The sequence below is a fragment of the Oryctolagus cuniculus genome, chromosome X, assembly GCF_051225735.1.
Source record: "Oryctolagus cuniculus isolate XC-2025 breed Fujian yellow rabbit chromosome X, ASM5122573v1, whole genome shotgun sequence".
Lineage (NCBI taxonomy): Eukaryota > Metazoa > Chordata > Mammalia > Lagomorpha > Leporidae > Oryctolagus > Oryctolagus cuniculus.
In genome coordinates this window covers 105,931,353-105,950,149 of record NC_142888.1, presented here as the reverse complement: position 1 = coordinate 105,950,149, position 18,797 = coordinate 105,931,353, and the positions used below count along the sequence as shown (strand labels likewise).

Here is an 18,797-nt window from a genome sequence, read left to right as displayed (position 1 = left end):
TTGAATTGGAATCCCCTGGTATGTTTCTAACTCTACCATTTGGGGCAAGTCAGCTTGAGCATGTCCCAAATTATACATCTCTTCCCTCTCTTATTCCCACTCTTATGTTTAACAGGGATCACATTTCAGTTAATTTTCAACACTTAAGAATAACTGTGTATTAATTACAGAATTAAACCAGTCATATTAAGTAGAACAGACAAAAAAAAAAACTAAGAGGGATAATGTATTAAGTTGTCCATTAGCAGTCAGGGCTATGCTGATCAAGTCACCGTTTCCATAGTGTCCATTTCACTTCAACAGGTTTCCTTTTTGGTGTTCAGTCAGTTGTCACCAATCAGGGAGAACATATGGTATTTGTCCCTTTGGGACTGGCTTAGTTCACTCAGCATGATGTGTTCCAGATTCCTCCATTTTGTTGCAAATGACTGGATTTCGTTGTTTCTTACTGTGGTATAGTATTCTAAAGAGTACATATCCTATAATTTCTTTATCCAGTCAACCGTTGATGGGCATTTAGGTTGGTTCCAGGTCTTAGCTATTGTGAATTGAGCTGCAATAAACATTAGGGTGAAGACCACTTTTTTGTTTGCTAATTTAAATTCCTTTGGGTAAATTCCAAGGAGTGGGATGGCTGGGTCGAACGGTAGGGTTATCTTCAGGTTTCTGAGGAATCTCCAGACTGACTTCCATAGTGGCTTGACCAGTTTGCATTCCGACCAACAGTGGGTTAGTGTCCCTTTTTCCCCACATCCTCGCCAGCATCTGTTGTTGGTAGATTTCTGCATGTGAGCCATTCTAACCGGGGTGAGGTGGAACCTCATTGTGGTTTTGATTTGCATTTCCCTGATTGCTAATGACCTTTAACATTTTTTCATGTGCCTGTTGGCCATTTGGATTTCCTCTTTTGAAAAATGTCTATTGAGGTCCTTGGCCCATCTCTTAAGTGGGTTGTTGGTTTTGTTTTTGTGGAGTTTCTTGATCTCTTTGTAGATTCTGGTTATTAACCCTTTATCTGTTGCATAGTTTGCAAATATTTTTTCCCATTCTGTCGGTTGTCTCTTCACTCTCCTGACTGTTTCTTTTTCAGTACAGAAACTTCTCAATTTGATGCAATCCCAATAGTTGATTTTGGCTTTGACTGCCTGTGCCTCCCGGGTCTTTTCCAGAAAGTCTTTGCCTGTGCCAATATCTTGAAGGGTTTCTCCAATGTTCTCTAGTAACTTGATGGTGTCAGGTAGTAGATTTAGGTCTTTAATCCATGTTGAGTGGATTTTTGTGTAAGGTGTAAGGTAGGGGTCTTGCTTCATGCTTCTGCACGTGGAAATCCAATTTTCCCAGCACCATTTATTGAATAGACTGTCCTTGCTCCAGGAATTAGTTTTAGATCCTTGATCAAATATAAGTTGGCTGTAGATGTTTGGGTTGATTTCTGGTGTTTCAATTCTGTTCCATTGGTCTATCCATCTGTTTCTGTACCAGTACCATGCTGTTTTGATTACAAGTGCCCTGTAGTATGTCCTGAAATCTGGTATTGTGATGCCTCCGGCTTTGTTTTTGCTGTACAAGATTGCTTTAGCTATTCGAGGTCTCTTGTGCCTCCATATAAATTTCAGCACCATTTTTTCCAGATCTGAGAAGAAGGTCTTCGGTATCTTGATCGGTATTGCATTGAATTTATAAATTGCTTTTGGGAGAATGGACATTTTGATGATATTGATTCTTCCAAACTGTTCTATGAGTTCCAATAGTCTCTTAGTAGAGTTCTTTGGGTCCCCTAAATAAAGAACCATGTCATCTGCAAAGAGGGATAGTTTGAGTTCTTCCTTCCCAATTTGTATCCCTTTAATTTCTTTTTCTTGCCTAATAGTTCTGGCTAGAACCTCCAGAACTATATTGAATAGCAGTGGTGAGAGTGGACATCCCTGTCTGGTACCAGATCTCAGTGGAAATGCTTCCAACTTTTCCCCATTCAATAGGATGTTGCACACGCACACACACACTCACACACACACACCCCTCTACATGTTTGGCATAGCTTTATGTCTTTAACAGCTCCAAAAGGTAAAAGCTGGAAACTCATACTCTAAAGAAATGAATGATTTCTTCAAGAAAGCCAGATCTGAATGCCTTAAGGGCTGATTCTGAGGCCAGAGTGCTGTTCTGGGCATTTGCCATTCTATGAGACTACTGTGTATCTCATTTTTTAATCCATTCAGCCAGTCTGTGTCATTAACTGGAGAGTTAAGGCCATTTACATTCAAGGTGACTATTGATAAGCAATTATTTTGCCATTTTTCCATAAATATTCCTAGTTTTTACTTTTTATTTTCTTTGTACTTTTACTGGGAACTTTTCTACCTTTTTCCTTCTTTCATAGTGATGACCATGTTTTTGTGTTTCTATGTCCTTAGGCATCTTCTGCAGGGCTGGACAGGTGGTGACAAATTCTTTCAGTTTCTGTCCTTTTTCATGAAAGGTCTTTATTTCACCTTTATTCATAAATGATATATTTGCAGGGTACAATAACCTGGGTTGACAGTTTTTTACTCTTAAGACTTGGAATATATCTCACAATTCTCTCCTAGCCTGCAGGGTTTCTAATGAGAAGTCTGCTGTGATTCTAATTGGAGAGCCTCTGAAAGTAATCTGGGTTTCTCTCATGTATATCTTTTCTTTATGTTTTACTGTGGAGTGTTTGATTACAATGTGTCATGGTGAAGATCTTTTCTGGTCATGTTTGTTAGGAGTTCTATGTGCTTCTTGTACTTGGACATTCCTTTATTTCTCCAAAATGGGGAAATTTTCTGTTATTATTTCACTTTAAAAGACCTTCTAATCATTTCTCTCTTTCCACGCCTTCAGGAACTCCTAGAACAGACATGTTTGTTTGATAGTATTCTATATATTCCCAACTGTCTTTCTTAGTTTTTGAATTTCTTCTTCTTGTGTTTGGTCTGACTGTATAATTTCCTGTGCTTTGTCTTCTAAATTGGATATTTTTTTATTCTGTTTCACTGAATCTGTTGTTATGGCTTTCCAGTGTATTTTTTATTTGTTGTATTGAATTCTTCATTTGCAAGATTTCATTTTGATTTCTCTTTAAGATCTCAATTTGTTGGGAGAAATTTTCCTGCATGTCATGTATGGATTTCATTATTTCATGCATTTGCTTCTAGTTATTTCAAAGTAATCCTATGATCAATTTTTTGAATTCCATTTCTTACATTTCTTCCATCTCTTCGTCTTCACAATTTAGAATTGGAATCTTGTGTTCTTTTGGTGATGTCATATTATCTTCCTTGTTTTTTCTTGGATTGGTGTTTGTTATTCAGCATTTGTGGGGATACTAGTTGATTTATTCTTTGATTTTTTTGCTGTGGCGGCTTTTATCTCTGGATTTTGTCTGATTGGATTAGTGGAGTATCTGCTTTCAGGGAGTAAGTAGAGGCATGTAGTGGGATTTGCCAGGGAGCTCTGTTCTGTGCTCCAAGGTGAATGGTGTCTGAGGTGACATACCCAGATTTGGCATGGTAAATCTCCTTTCTTTTTTAATTAGAGGGGGGATTTCTTCTTGTCTGTTGGTGTGGACTCAGCTGAACTCTCTTCGAAGGAAACCAGTCCTGGATGTTAACTCATTTTGTATATTATTCATCTGTTCTGCCACAAGGACCACACAAAGGATCTGTGCAATCCTCAGTATAAGCTCGGTTTCCCCAGCAATGTCTCTCACCAGGTAACCAGGGAGCCCTGATTACGTGGAGCCTCCCACAGTGACTGCCCAGTGTCCCCGCCACGCACTAAGTCCTCCCACACAGCCTCAGTGTTTTCAAAGTCCAGGCACACAAGCCTCCTGCAGTCATGAGCACCCAGCCCCCTGTCTATTCTTGCCACCAGACTCAGGAGTCTCTGCTTAGCTGGTTGCTGGGTGTGGACACGAGCTTGCATAGTTGTTATGGATGTCCAAAATGGTGCCTGCCCTCTGTCAGATTGTTACAGGGTACCTTTGGAGGTTGATTGGGGAGAGAGAAAATGTGCCCTGCATTTGTTTTTTCTCCTCTAGTTTGGCATGTACACTATCCCCCATGAGGCTCCAAGCTATATTCCCTCTAGGCTCTTCCTGCAGCTTTATCTTCAGTGGCTTGCGCTACCACAGTCTAGTATCACCTTGCTCTCCAATGCTGGTGTGAAGGCTCTCGGCTCATGGGGTCCAAAGTTGTGCAGGGTCCAAAGTTGTGCGCGTCTTTGACCCCCACATAGGTTCACTGTGTTCCTCCAATTTGTGTAGTTTCCTGTACTGTTTTCTCCCTAATTGTTCCCTGAGACTGTACTCTTTCCACTTTTTTTAAAGATTTATTTTATTTATTTGAAAGACAGAGTTACAGAGAGAGGTAGGTTTTCCATCCACTGGTTCACTCCCCAGATGGCTTCAATGGCCGGAGCTGCGCCGATTCGAAGCCAGGAGCCAGGAGCTTCATCTGGGTCTCCCATGTGGGTGCAGGGGCCCAAGGACTTGGGCCATCTTCTACTGCTATCCCAGGCCATAGCAGAGAGCTGGATCAGAAAAGGAGCAGCCAGTACTAGAACCTATGCCCATATGGGATGCTGGCACTTCAGGCCAGGCCGTTAACCTACTGTACCACAGTGCCAGGCCCTTTCCACTTTTTTAAAACTATCTTCTCTTAGAGTTGAACTGCAAACTCCTTCCCTACCCTGCCATCTTAATCCAATCCCCCTGAACACCTTTTATTTACCATTCTGTTCCAGAATCACATTCTTCCTTAAAGCTGGAATGTTGTTTTCCCAGTGCCAATGGCAGATTCTAACCACTAATATGGAAATTCCAGACTATTTTTTTGGTACAGAGAAGTGTGAATTCATAGGGAAACCCTTTACATAAGCCTGGTGATATAAAAAAAAGACATGCTTTTGGTTTTCTGTGATACAGAATAAGTATTTGCATTTAGAAGCTTTGCCTCCATGAGAAAATTGCAATATATGTGGATATTTTCTATATCCAGTAAACTGATGTTATTGAAGCAGCCCAGGCCTAGAAGCAGGCCAGACTGACTCCATCCTGCAGCTCCTTGCCAGCATGTATATACTAAACAAATCAGGATGGAAGTCTCTTGTAATAAATATTTGCCAACAGACAACAAGATTTAGGTTTCGGGCAGAAACAAATTAGAAAAGGCTCCATTAAGACTGCCCCTGCCTTCACAGTAGCTAAGTGTATAACGACTGCATTTACTCTTTGGAGATGATGTGTTTAAGACATACAAATACCCCTAGACAGCTTGGTTTCTTTTTCTACCAGCCTCTCTGTTTGTTCAGAGTCTCTCTCTCTCTTTTTTTTTTTTTTTTTACTTAAAGCTTCACTTCTTGTACTCTCACAGCTGTGTCCAGTCTCATAAATTGTCATCGACACCAGGACACGCACCTGGATTCATCTAGCCAGTTTTCCTGCAACATTATGTGGTATGATTTCTCCTAAAGACCCCATAGTTCTTATTTCAGACAAGATTGACACTGTGGTCTCTACTATTTTCAGGCACAGAACCAAAGCCAAAATGAATCAGTCTCACATTATGATGAATCCATAGATGTTTAGTGATGTAATGATATCAGTACTCAACTTGACGTTCTTGGGGGAGAAATTGCAGGAGAACATCCATATCTTTGATTTCCCTCAGGCCAATTTTACCCTTAGCTAGTCTCCCCAAGTAGCAGAGCATGCCTTAAAGATTTGAGTGTAGATGGTTTATTTGTTTCATGATACTAGGATACACATATAGAAGAATAGGACTTGAGGAGGAAAGGGAAGGAAGCAAATACAGAGAGTATTAAAATGTGTATGATATTGCAGTAGATAAATAGAGCTTAGTGGGAACATCTAACACCTATGGGACATGCCTCAAAATAGTTTCATTTGAAGAGTGAGAAATGGCTGAGGGTGTCTCTTGAGAGTATTAACTCTTTGGACCTTCCAGAGAACAGGGAGTAAAGCCCTCAGATGAATAATTTCAGGGACTTATAGTAGTGCATTATATGTGACTACAGATACATGTTCAGATGATTTGAGGAGGTTATTGACAGTTTTTGCTAAAAATATATACCAACTAGCTTGGGAATCAACAGTTACATGTATCAAATATTTTGAATGCAACCTAAGCACCAATCTGTGTTATTAAGAGATTTTTCAGTCCAGATATTCTTTCTAAAGATGTGAGAAACTATGTGGAACCTCAATTTCCTCTTCAGTAAAATGAGGATAATCATGTTTGTTTCACAGTACTTGCCAAGATCAAATCAGATACTGCCTATGACTTTGTATTCATGCATTAAAATTGAAGAGATAAGTGGTATGAAAGAATAGAGATCCCTGTCGGACCGGGAGGTTTAGAAACTTTGTTACAGGAAACAAGAGTGGATTTGAACCTTGGAGAATAGGCGGGAACTAAATGGCAAGACAATTAACCCTGCTATCAAGCCTTGAAAAGATCTATGTCTCGGTAAACAACATGTATGTGAGGAATCAGCTCTTAGTTACCTCCTAAGGTGAACCAGAGTGAAATATTTTTGAGTATATTTATTGACTGACCATTTTTCTTAGTGTCATAAAGGTGGCTAATGTGATCATAATTACTATTCATCATCAGTATCTAATGCCCTTCTTTTGGACACATGTAAAGATGATGCTTCTCTTCTTGAAATTAGGCACCAGTGTTTGGCTTTATTTACACAATGGCATTTGAACAGATGTGATATGTGTCACTTTATCATGGTTTTATTTAGTTACTGGCACCCAACTTTCCAACCCTCTTTATCACTTCTGACAAGACTGTGGAATCAGTTGGTGATATGGAAGTCCAATAATTAGCCATCACACGGAGACATCTACCCTAGAGAGTCAGGTTGACATATTGTGTATGTTACATGAGTGAAATATAAATAAGTCATGGTTGCTGGAAACAGCTGAGAGTTGGGAATTGTTATTATAGGAAATATTTTGCCTTAATCACCAAAGAAATACTGCTTTTGCCCTGATGGAAATCACTTTCAGCCAAGGAAAGTAAAAGTAATTTCTCTGTACTAGCTGACTCATTTATTAATCAATCCCTTATTGTAATGGATTGTGAATGGCCAATGCCATGTCATCTTCTTAATATATTATATCTTCCAATGAAAGAATTTTTTTCTTGTTGAACTTTACTTCTGATTATGAAATGAAGTAAGAGTAACAAATCGGAGTTCAGTCCTACCATGTCTGATACTTAGTAGTTACCCATAAAATAGTTGGCACAAGTTGATGATTATGAAAAAGTTCTGTTCTAAGAAATCTGATTATAAAGGACCAGGTTGATTCTTGGAAGTATTGTAGTGTCAATAAAATGTGTAACACTGCAGAAATGTCAGGAAGACCCAAGTCTTATCCTCCCACAGAAGTACCAATAAAACAAGACTCTCTGGGCCAAAAGAACTTTAGAACTCAGTTAAGAATTTTTAATACCTCAGACCCATATGAAAATGAGAAAATTTGCTTTGAAATGGGAATGTACAGCAATTTGATTTTATCTGTGTCTGTCCTCCCCTAAGTCAGCTCATAGCTCAGCACCAAACTTGGCCCATGATTTTTCCTTTGGGGCAAAGAGTGAGTGAAACATGCCTGTGACATCTCCAGCCGTTCAAAGCACTGACTACTTGTATCTTGCCTAATTCTGAGTACTGAAGCAGCCAGCAGAATATGAATACCAGGGGGGCAGCAAAAACAAAGAAAACAGGCAGGCATTCTCAGTGGCCTGCGCAGCATTGCAGGACTAAGAAAGCATATACAACTCCGTGACTTCTCCTTTGTGATAAAGGGGAAGAAGCAGAATTCGGATTCTAGTGCACAGTCCACCAGGAAAAAGGGACAGGTGACCCTCAGTAGCCACTATGGCACTGCAGGATTGAGTGAAGAAGCATAATACTGAGATTTCTCTTTCAGGAAGAAGGGAGAGAAGTGTAGCTTGTACACAGCCTCCTTGGATTTCCCCTAAGGAAAAAGGCAGGCACTTTTCAGCAGCCTGCAGTACATTGTGAGATTGAGAAGAGGTTTGTACAACCCTAGGACTTCTCCATCAGGAGGAAGGGAGAGAAATGGAGCTTGTTCTCAACATGCTGGCATTTTAGTGCACTGCCCTGGAGAAAAGGAGCGGAAAGTTTATGGTGACCTGCATAGCTCTGTGACATTGGAGAAAGGCAAACAAATCCGAGAGGGAAGCAGAGGAATGAACTTGCAAAACCACAGAAAATGTTTTACAGGTTCCCAGAATCTCTAACTGTGCTGATTTGTGAAGATCTTTCCTTGCTGCAACCATTTCACAGAGACTTCTGTGTTGGGGCCAGTGCTGTGGGGCAGTGGGTTAATGTCCTGGTCTGAAGAACCGGCATCTTATAAGGCTGCCAGTTTGAGACCTGGCTACTCCACTTATGATCCAGCTCTCTGCTGTGGCCTGGGAAAGCAGTAGAAGATGGCCCAAGTCCTTGGGCCCCTGCACCGGTGTGGGAGACCTGGAGGAGGCTCCTGGATCCTGGCTTCAGATGGGCACAGCTCCGGCCATTAGTGGGGAGTGAGCCAACGGATGGAAGACCTCTCTCTCTCTCTCTCTCTCTCTCTCTCTCTCCTCTCTCTGTGTAACTCTGACTTTCAAATAAATAAATAAATCTTTTAAAAAAAGAATTCTGTGTACTTCTTTAAATCTACAAACACAAATGCAAAGCTGCATGGAACATGAACAGTCAGAAAACTGTGGCACCATCAAGGAAAGAAATCGCCATTAATTGACCCTTAAAAAAATGGAGATCTGTGAATTGCCTGAGAAAGAATTCAAAATAATCATCTTAAAGAAGCTCTGTCAGCCAGAGGGTGTTGGGGGAAGCCTGCCCTGAGGTCCTGGCACACATCCTGTGCAGCTATCCCGCAAGGCTATCCCAGAGTGGAGGGCGGCTGTGGAGCTATCCCGCAAGGCTATCCCGGAGCGGAGGGCGGCGAATCCGGGAAGATGGCCCAGGTGCTTGGGCCCCTGCTCCCATGTGGGAGACCCAGAGGAAGCTCCTGGCTCCTGGCTTCAGATCATCCCAGCTCTGGCTGTTGTGGCCATCTGGGGAGTGAACCAGTGGGTGCAAGACCTCTCTCTCTCTCTGCCTCTCGGATAAATAAAAAATTCTTAAAAAAAAAAAAAAAAAAAAAAAAGAGGGCCGGCGCCACGGTTCACTAGGCTAATCCTCCGCCTGTGGCGCCAGCACACCAGGTTCTAGTCCCGGTCGGGGCGCCGGATTCTGTCCCGGTTGCTCCTCTTCCAGGCCAGCTCTCTGCTGTGGCCAGGGAGTGCAGTGGAGGATGGCCCAGGTCCTTGGGCCCTGCACCCACATGGGAGACCAGGAGAGGCACCTGGCTCCTGGTTTTGGATCAGTGCAGTGCGCCGGCCGCAGTGGCCATTGGAGGGTGAACCAACGGTAAAAGGAAGACCTTTCTCTCTGTCTCTCTCTCACTGTCCACTCTGCCTGTCAAAAGAAAAAGAAAAAAAAGAGAGTTAAAGCATTCACAGGGCATGAGCAAAGGGGAAAAGGAGTGACTTAACCTTGAAGTGTAACATGACACAGTGCTTTGTAACAGCGACCTGGAAGACATCATCTAGCCAGAATTGGAGTAAAAACTGTGGGACTCCACCCCCTGCATTCCGCTATGGCCGGAAGCAGCGTCCGTAATTTTTATATCTCCCTTTGCCTGGTTACGGGAGCTCTTTGTATCTCTCATACTCTTTCAAATAAAATGAAAATAAGTAAAATTTTAAAGAAATATATTTTAAAGATTCATTTGAAAGGTAGAGATACAGAAAGAGAGGGAGAGACAAAGAGAGCTCTTTCATATGCTGGTTCACTCCCCAAAGGGCTGCGCCAGGCTGAAGCCAGGAGCTTCTTCCGGGTCTCCCACATGGGTGCAGGGGCCCAAACACTTGAACCACCCTCCGCTGCTCTCCCAGGTACATTGGCAGGGAGCTGGAGTGGAGTGGAGCAGCCGGGACATGACCTGGTGCCCATGTGGGATGCCTGTGTCGCAGGCAATGGCTTAACCCCGTGCACCACAATACCAGCCCCAAATTTAAAGTTGTATTTTGAAGATATATTTATCGGGGCCTGTACAGTGGTGACGCTAATTAAGCAACTGTCTGCAGAGCCGGCATCCCTTGTGGGTGCTCGTTCGGGTCCCGGCTGCTCTACTTCTGATCCAGCTTCCTGCTAATGCGCCTGGGAGACCTGTGAAAGATGGCCCAAGTCCTTGGGCTCCTGCACCTGCGTGGGAGACATGGATGAAGCTCCTGGCTCCTGGTTGTGGCCTGGCCAGCCCTGGCCGTTGCAGCCATTTGGGGAGTGAACCAGCAAATGGAAGAGCTCTCTGTCTCTCCTTCTCTGTAACTCTGCTTTTCAAATAAAGAAATAAATCTTAAAAAAAAAATAGATATTTAGGGGCCGGCGCTGTGGTGCAGCGGCTTAAAGCCCTGGTCTTCGGTGCCAGCATCCCATGTGGGCGGCGGTTCGAGTCCTGGCTGCTCCACATCCAACCCAGCTCCCTGCTCGTGTGCCTGGGAAAGCACTGGAGGATGGCCAAAGTCCTTGGGCCCCTGCACCCATGTGGGAGACTGGGAAGAACCACCTGGCTCCTGGCTTCAGATCGCTACAGCTCTGGCCATTGAGGTCATTTGAGTGAACCAACAGAAGGAAGACTTCTCTGTGTGTCTCTACCTCTCTCTGTAACTCTTTCAAATACATAAAATAAATCTTTAAAAAGTGAAAAAAAAAAAAAGCTCTGTGACCTCTAGGAAAACACAGATAGACAACTGAACAAAATCAAGGAAATGATACAGAAACAGCATGAAAATACCAACAGAGATGAAAAGAATGTTAAGTAAGAAACAAATTCTGGAGCTGAAGTATACAGTGAATTGAGTCATTTAATTGAGAACTTCAACAGCAGGCTTGATGAAGCAGAAGAAAGAATCGTTGAACATGAAGACAGGTGATTTGAAATTATCTAGTCAGAGAAACAAAGTAAGAAACGATAAAAAAAAAAGCACTTAAAGGTGCCTGTGCCATGTAGGGGACACAGTCAAATGAACCAACATGCACATCATAGGAACTGTTGAAGAGATCAAGATACAGAAGATTATTTGAAGAAACGTTTTTCTCTCTTGTGTCTTTCTCTTTATCTCTGCCTCTCAAACAACATATATGGTGGGGGAATTTAGTGTAGCAATTAAGACACTGGTTAAGATACTCACATCCCGGAGCCCCCGCCGTGGCACAGTAGGTTAATCCTCTGCCTGCATTGCCGGCATCCCATATGGACGCCAGGTCTAGTCCCGGCTGCTCCTCTTCCAATGCAGCTCTCTGCTGTGGTCTGGGAAAGCAGTAGAGGATGGCCCAAGTGCTTGGGCCCCTGCACCCACATGGGAGACCAGGAAGAAGCACCTGGCTCCTGGCTTCGGATCGGCGCAGCTCTGGCCGTTGTGGCCATTTAGAGAGTGAACCATTGGAAGGAAGACCTTTCTCCCTGTCTGGAATTCTACCTGTCAAATAAATAAAATCTTTAAAAAAAGGTACTCACATCCTACATTAGAGTGCCTTGATTTGATAAATGTCTTCAGCTTGTGACTCCAGGTTCCTTTAATGCAGACCCTGAGAGTATAATGTAGGCTGAAGTCCTTGTGCTCTTGTCACCCCCAAGGGAGACATAAATTGAGTTCTTGGCTCCCAGTTTTTGCCTTGTCCTTGACACAGCTATTGCAGGTATTTGGAGAGTGAATTAGGGGGCCAGTGCTGTGGTGCAGCAGGTTAACTCCCTGGCCTGAAGCGCAGGCATTCCCTATTGGTGCTAATTCAAGACTCGGCTGCTCTACTTTCCATCCATCTCTGTGCTATGGCCTGGGAAAGCCTTCCAAGATGGACCAAGTTCTTGGGCCCCTGCACCTGCGTGGGAAACTTGGAGGAAGCTCCCGGCTCCTGTTTTCAGATTCGTGCAGCTTCAGCCATTGTGGCCAATTGGGGAGTGAACCAGTGGATGGAAGACCTCTCTCTCTCTCTCTCTCTCTCTCTCTCTCTGCCTCTCTCTGCCTCTCTTCTCTCTGTGTGTCTCTGACTTTCAAATAAATAAATATTTTAAAAAAGTGAATCAGCAGATGGATACACACTCTATCTTTGCCTCTCAAATAAATAAAATAAATAAAAAGGAAATAATGGTCTACAGTTTCCCAAATAGGAGGGAAATGAAATGTAGTTTCATGAAATACAAAGGGTAAAATAAGAAGACTGTGAAGAAGTCTATACTAAGGTGTATTTTAGTCAAACTTTCAGAAGTCAAAGACAAAGAATTTGAAAGCTGTAAGAGATGAGTGACTCATTGACTGTGGGGGACCCCATAGGAATACTAGTGGACTTCTCATTAGAAACCTTGAAAAGTGGAAGGGGCAGGGACTATATAGTCAAAGTTTTAAAAGGAATAAAATACCAATCAAAAATTATGCATGCAAAACTCTTTCCAAAATGAAGGAGAAATGTTAAATGTTGGCATATGACACACAAATTAGGATGCCACTTGAGATGCCCCTATTCCTTATCAGAATACCAGAGTTCAAGTCCTGGGTTTACCTTCTATTCCAGGTGCCTGCTAATGCATACCCTGAAGGACAACAGGTTATGGCTCAAGAATCTGGGTCCTTGTCAACCACATGGGAGATGTGGATTGAGTTCCATCCTCCTGCCTTTAGACACCCCCATCCCTAGATTTTACATGTATTTATGAAATGAAACAGAAGATGAAAGATCTCTGTCCCTCTGCCTTTCAGGTAAGTAAAGATAAATATGTAAAAATGTTTTTAAAATGATGGAGAAATACTATCCCAGAGGAATGAAAGCTAAGGAAGATCATCGCCAGTGGAGCTGCTTTAAGAGAAACATTAATGGGAATGGTTTGTTGAAATGAAAGGATGTTAGACAACAGCATGGAATCATATCAGGCTTAAAAGTCAATACTAAAATATACAAACAAATACAGAATACTATAATATGGTGATGGTGATATATATTAATCACTTTTAATTTTTGTGTGAATGTTAAAAGACAAAAAAGTTTGAGTAGTTATCCTAAAATCCATATGGAAACACAAAAGACACAGAAAAGTCAAAGTGATATTGAGAAAGAAAAATAAACCTGGGGCATTGCAGTTTCTCATTTCAAAATATATTACAAAGCTATACTAATTAAAACAGTGAGGTCATGGCATAAAGATCAATGAATAGGAAGGAGAACACAGAAATAAGTACATAAATAAACCATAAATTCAAGCTTACACAGTGAAGTGATCTTTTACAAGCTGCCTAGGGCATACAATAGGGAAAGGATGCTCCTTTTTTGCAGCATGGTCGTTAAGGTGCTGCTTGGCATGCCTGTGTCCCCTATCAAAATATCTGTATTTGAGTCTCTGATCTGCCTGTAATGCAGCTTTCTACTAATGTGCACTCTGGCAGGCAGCAGGTGATGACACAAGTACTTGAGTCCCTGCCACCCATGTGGAAGACAGGGTTGTAGTTCCTGGCTTCTGGCTTCAGTCCAACCCAACTCTGGGTGCTACTGGCATATGGAGAGTAAGCCAGCAAATGAGAGAACTTCCACCCACCTCCATGTCTCTCTGTCTCTGCATTTCAAATAAAATGAAAATAAATAAAACTACTTAAAAAAACCAATTGAATCTGAATTGACAATTCTCCAAAGACATACAAATAGTCATCAGATATATGAAACATATTCAACATCATTAATTATCAGGGAAGTATAATTCAAAAGGGTAGTGAGATGTTACCTCATACTTGTTAGCATTTCCGTTAACAACAGCAAAACGATAACAGTTGTTGGCCAGGATGATGAGAAATTAGAACGCTTGTACACTGTTGATAGTGTAATGTGGTGCAGCAGCTTCGGAAAACAACATGAAATTTACTTTAAAAATGAACTACCACGTGACTCAACAGTCCCACCTCTGAGTATATATACACCAAAGAATTAAAAGCAGATCTCAAAGAGCTCTCTGTCTTCCCTTGTTCATCACAGTGGTTCACAGTAGCCAAGCTATATTAACAAGCCAGTTGCCCAATGCCAGAGGAACAGATAAAGGCAATGTACTATATACATACATTGTAATATTACACAGCCTATAAAAAGAGATGAGAATATTGACATTTGCGGTAACAGGACATTATGCTAAGTGAAGTAAGCCACTCACAAAAGGACAAATGCATGATTCCATTGAATTCAGAATCCAATAGTGATTGGGAGTGGGCAAATGGGGCTATATTTTGTTATGCAGTGCTTATACTAATTCAATTATGGTGGATGAAAAAGTTATAGAGATGTGCTCTACAATATAGTGCCTATAGTTAACAATTCTATATCACACACTTCAAAATTTGTGAAGAGAATAGATCTCATGTTTTTTTTTTTTTTTTTTTTACCACAAAAACACAACAGAAGAAGAGCACAAAGAAATTTAGGTTGTGATGAATATTCTTATTACCTTGATTTTGGGGATGATATTTTAATATGTTTCTCTCTCTCTCTTTTTTTTTTTTTTGACAGGCAGAGTGGATAGTGAGAGAGAGAGAGAGAAAGGTCTTCCTTTTTGCCGTTGGTTCACCCTCCAATGGCCGCCACGGCTGGCGCGCTGCGGCCTGCGCACCGCGCTGAACCGAAGCCAGGAGCCAGGTGCTTCTCCTGTTCTCCCATGGGGTACAGGGCCCAAGCACTTGGGCCATCCTCCACTGCACTCCCTGGCCACAGCAGAGAGCTGGCCTGGAAGTGGGGCAACCAGGACAGAATCCGGCGCCCCGACCGGAACTAGAACCCGGTGTGCCGGCGCCGCTAGGTGGAGGATTAGCCTAGTGAGCCGCGGCACTGGCTTTAATATGTTTCTACTCTCACATTGTACATGTTAAATTGTGTGGTTCTTAATCATATATCAATAGATCTGAAACCTCTCATCTCTTCCCAATTCTCTAAGCTGTCTTTTCCTCTTATTCTCTGCCAGTAACCAAATGTTCACTGTGCCATGTCTTGTCCTTCTAGCCAGGGAAGTAATTTTATAAATTCAATAATAGGGTGGAAATGAGCTCACATGTTACCTGTTCCTAGAGAGAGTTGGATTCTGTTAAGTTAGGGAAGATTCTCAAATGGATTCTGTTGAGGGCAATGGTTCTCAAAATGTAACGCCTGTGTTAGCATCCACATTATCTGAAAACTCGCTAGAAATCCAAGTTCTTGGGCCCCATAATAAACTTGCTGAGTCAGACTTATTGGTGATAAGCCCCAGCTGTCTTGTTATGTTTTAATTTTTAATAAAATAATCTGCATTTTGCCATGTCTTCCAAGTGATATTGCTGCACTGAAGATTGGACACTTAAGGCAGAGGCTAGAACTATTTATTTATTTTATTTTTTTTTGACAGGCAGAGTGGACAGTGAGAGAGAGAGACAGAGAGAGGTCTTCCTTTTGCCGTTGGTTCACCCTCCAATGGCCGCCGCGGCCGGCGCGCTGCAGCCGGTGCACCACGCTGATCCGATGGCAGGAGCCAGGTGCTTCTCCTGGTCTCCCATGGGGTGCAGGGCCCAAGCACTTGGGCCATCCTCCACTGCACTCCCTGGCCACAGCAGAGAGCTGGCCTGGAAGAGGGGCAACTGGGACAGAATCCGGCGCCCCAACCGGGACTAGAACCCGGTGTGCTGGCGCCACAAGGCGGATGATTAGCCTAGTAAGCCGTGGCACCCGCCTTATTTATTTTTTAAAGTATTTTTTTTTTTTATTTGACAGATATAGTTAGAGAGAGAGACAGAGAGAAAGGTCTTCCTTCCGTTGCTTCACCCCCCAAATGGCCGCTACAGCCAGCGCTGCGCTGATCCAGAATCAGGAGCTAGGTGCCTCCTCCTCGTCTCCCACTCGGGTGCAGGGGCCAAAGCACTTGGGCCATCCTCCACTGCCTTCCCGGGCCACAGCAGAGAGCTGGACTGGAAGAGGAGCAACCGGGACTAGAACCTGGTGCCCATATGGGATGCTAGCGCCGCAGGAGGAGGATTAGCCAAGTGAGCCACGGCACCCAGGACATTTTATATATAAGAATGTCATGCACCATATTATGTGAATGCTTTTGTGTTTGGAAAGTTCTCGCTCTTCTTCATGATATCATCACTCTGTAGGCAAAAACTTGCCTGTGTAGCCTGAATGTTTATTCAGATCATGAAAACAAATCGAAGTGCTGCCCTGGAAACTTCTAACTTTTTGAATAAGTAGAGTAGATTGTAGCCTAGTGGGAGAGACTTCAGGATTACTAGAAAGGAATGAAAATTTAGATTGTTCATCAAATCCCATGATATTTTTATTATTAGAGATTCATTTGATAGTATTCTATGAAAAAAATTTAAATAACTTTAAGCAGTATCAACAAACTTTGAACCTTTATCAACTAACAGTCTGTTGAGAACAGCACCCCATAGGATTGGCCACATTATAATATCTGGGAATATGGAATAGCGCCAAAGACAAATATTAGTAATTACTGGCACCGTTGATGTGTACCAGACCTAGTGATTTTGCTGTTTCTCACTGTGTACTTGAGGACCCAAAGCAAAGTCCTGCTATGAACATTCTTTGTATAGCTCTCATTTGCCAGTCTTTTTAAAATAAACTTTCTATTTTCTTTGTAATCCTTTAAAATTCGAGAAATGATTACATTCCAATGATAAAATCATGTTAGTTATAGCAAGTAAGGAGATGGTATGAAACAGGTTTTCTGGGAATGGACCAAATGTCACTTGAAATCGGATCACCATATCCTGTGGTGGGTAATTCCCAACGCACATGCTTCATTCAGCCTGCAGGTCATCAGCAGAAAGTAAATTAAAATTGAAAAGACATTTTTTAAAGTTCCAAGTTCTAAATGCAGCTGGCATGTCCGTTTGCCTACAGTTAAATATTTCCAGTGGACAAATACTATCATTTTGATGGTACAGGTGTGCATTTTATAATTGAGCAGAGCACAGTATGTATTTACCTCCCTCTCAGCTGCTTCAACATTTACCATTTACAATTTTATTTGGCTTTCAGCTATTGGTATTCTCTAAATATAACTAAAACATTTATTTTGACTATCTGGGGTAGTTTATCAAAGAAAGGCCCAGTGGGGATTTTGATCTGAATTATTTATTGGACACCGATGCCCAAAAACCATTGTAAATCTAAGCATAGAACAGGAGTTCCAGCCAACCACAGGGATATGCACAGGGTAACCATTCAATTGCTAGTTTACTTTGATAAGTATGGGGAAATTGAGACCCTTTCAGGTACTTTTCTTTCTATCATAGAGTGAGGGAATGCTAGAACAATCAACATTTAGTGTCAGATAGCAAAATTAGTGAAGAAGACTAAATAAAAATGTCATTAATTCGAATATCTAGCTCAATTTTTAGAAACAAACTGGATGACGTTTGCTCAGAACCTTGCAGTCCTTGATCCTGTGCTTCTGGGAGGACTTAGGTGAAGTTAAGGACATTGAAGATAGGCCATTTGTCTCCTGGCCAGCTACTGGGCAAATATTAGAATAAATCAACACAGCAACAACAGCTCTGCTGTCACAAACCAAGCCTGGGGCATAGTCATTTGCAGAGTTCTGTCACCTCAAAGCATGCAAAGCCACTTTCCTTTGATGAAGTTGGGCCAAGGTAGTTATTGAAGAGAGATACTTGCTTCACATTTTTTTCTCCACAAATATTTCTTGCAAACTGAGCACGGGTGGCTACTAAATTCCTCTAAGAGATATGAATTTTATTCTCAGCAATCAGTGTTATTGCTGGAATCCAGAGCCTAGCTCTAGGGCCCAATGAAGCCTAGATTCTGAGCCCTCAATCACACTTAAGTTGCTGGCCTCTATTGCCCATTGATTGCAGGCATTTTTTTCCACACTGACTTTTGTGCATTTGAAAAGTTCTCTGGAAAAAAGTCCTCAGTAGGGATGAGTAAGGAAAGGAATATAACATCATCAGCTATTACATAATTTACTCCTTTTAGTCTGTATGGAAAATATTCCTGGATCTTCAAATATTCATGTGGCAGTGTCCTTAGGGATCTTGTGAACCAACTGCCAAATGTGTAGGTCAACATACAATCCACCTGCAGCTTCCAGATGGTTCACAGGGCATAACATTGGCTTACTCACCTGCATTGACACGTGCATTCTCTTGAAACATTTTCTGATATTTCTGGAGCCCATCCCCAGAACTTTATCACTCACCTGGGAAGAACAGCTATGGAGTCTCTCTCTGACTTCTTATGGTTCAAGTAGGCAATTCAAAGCTTTCAACTGAGAGCCAATCACAGTGTACACACTGCCAAAACTTACAACAGAGCACAGCCATATCTCTAACACTGAGCTTTCAGTAAAATTATCACCTAGCTCTTGCCATGACGAATGTACTTTGTCCCCAGATGTAGCAAAATCCATGTGCTACCTATTGAGGGGAACTATTTATGCCAGTAACTCCATTTGAACTTCTAATTCTCTAGAACACTTTTCAAAAGAAAAAAAAGCCACATTCAGGGAGAGTGTTGAGACAGTCAAATTGAAGGAAGAAAGTGTTAGGAAAAGAGGCGCGGAATAGAGAGGGGGCAGTGTGTGAATTTACAGCCAGACAGAATTTATTCAGAGAAAATAAATCCAT

At 42.1% G+C, this 18,797-nt stretch overlaps 1 protein-coding gene across 3 annotated transcripts in view; it reads left to right on the top strand.

Moving 5' to 3' along the window:
- The window catches only part of LOC149119716 (uncharacterized), a 367,358-nt gene extending 351,951 nt beyond the window's left edge, over nucleotides 1-15,407 (top strand). For 2 of the 3 annotated variants that reach the window (XM_089324683.1, XM_089324685.1), the window contains 2 exons: nucleotides 12,700-12,884; nucleotides 14,671-15,407. The gene's annotated coding sequence lies outside the window, so the exon portion shown is untranslated. Of the gene's footprint in view, nucleotides 1-5,396; nucleotides 5,479-12,699; nucleotides 12,885-14,670 lie in introns of all 3 variants that reach the window. The other variant, XM_089324684.1, reaches the window with a different exon arrangement.
- The last annotated feature ends 3,390 nt before the right edge of the window (nucleotides 15,408-18,797 follow it).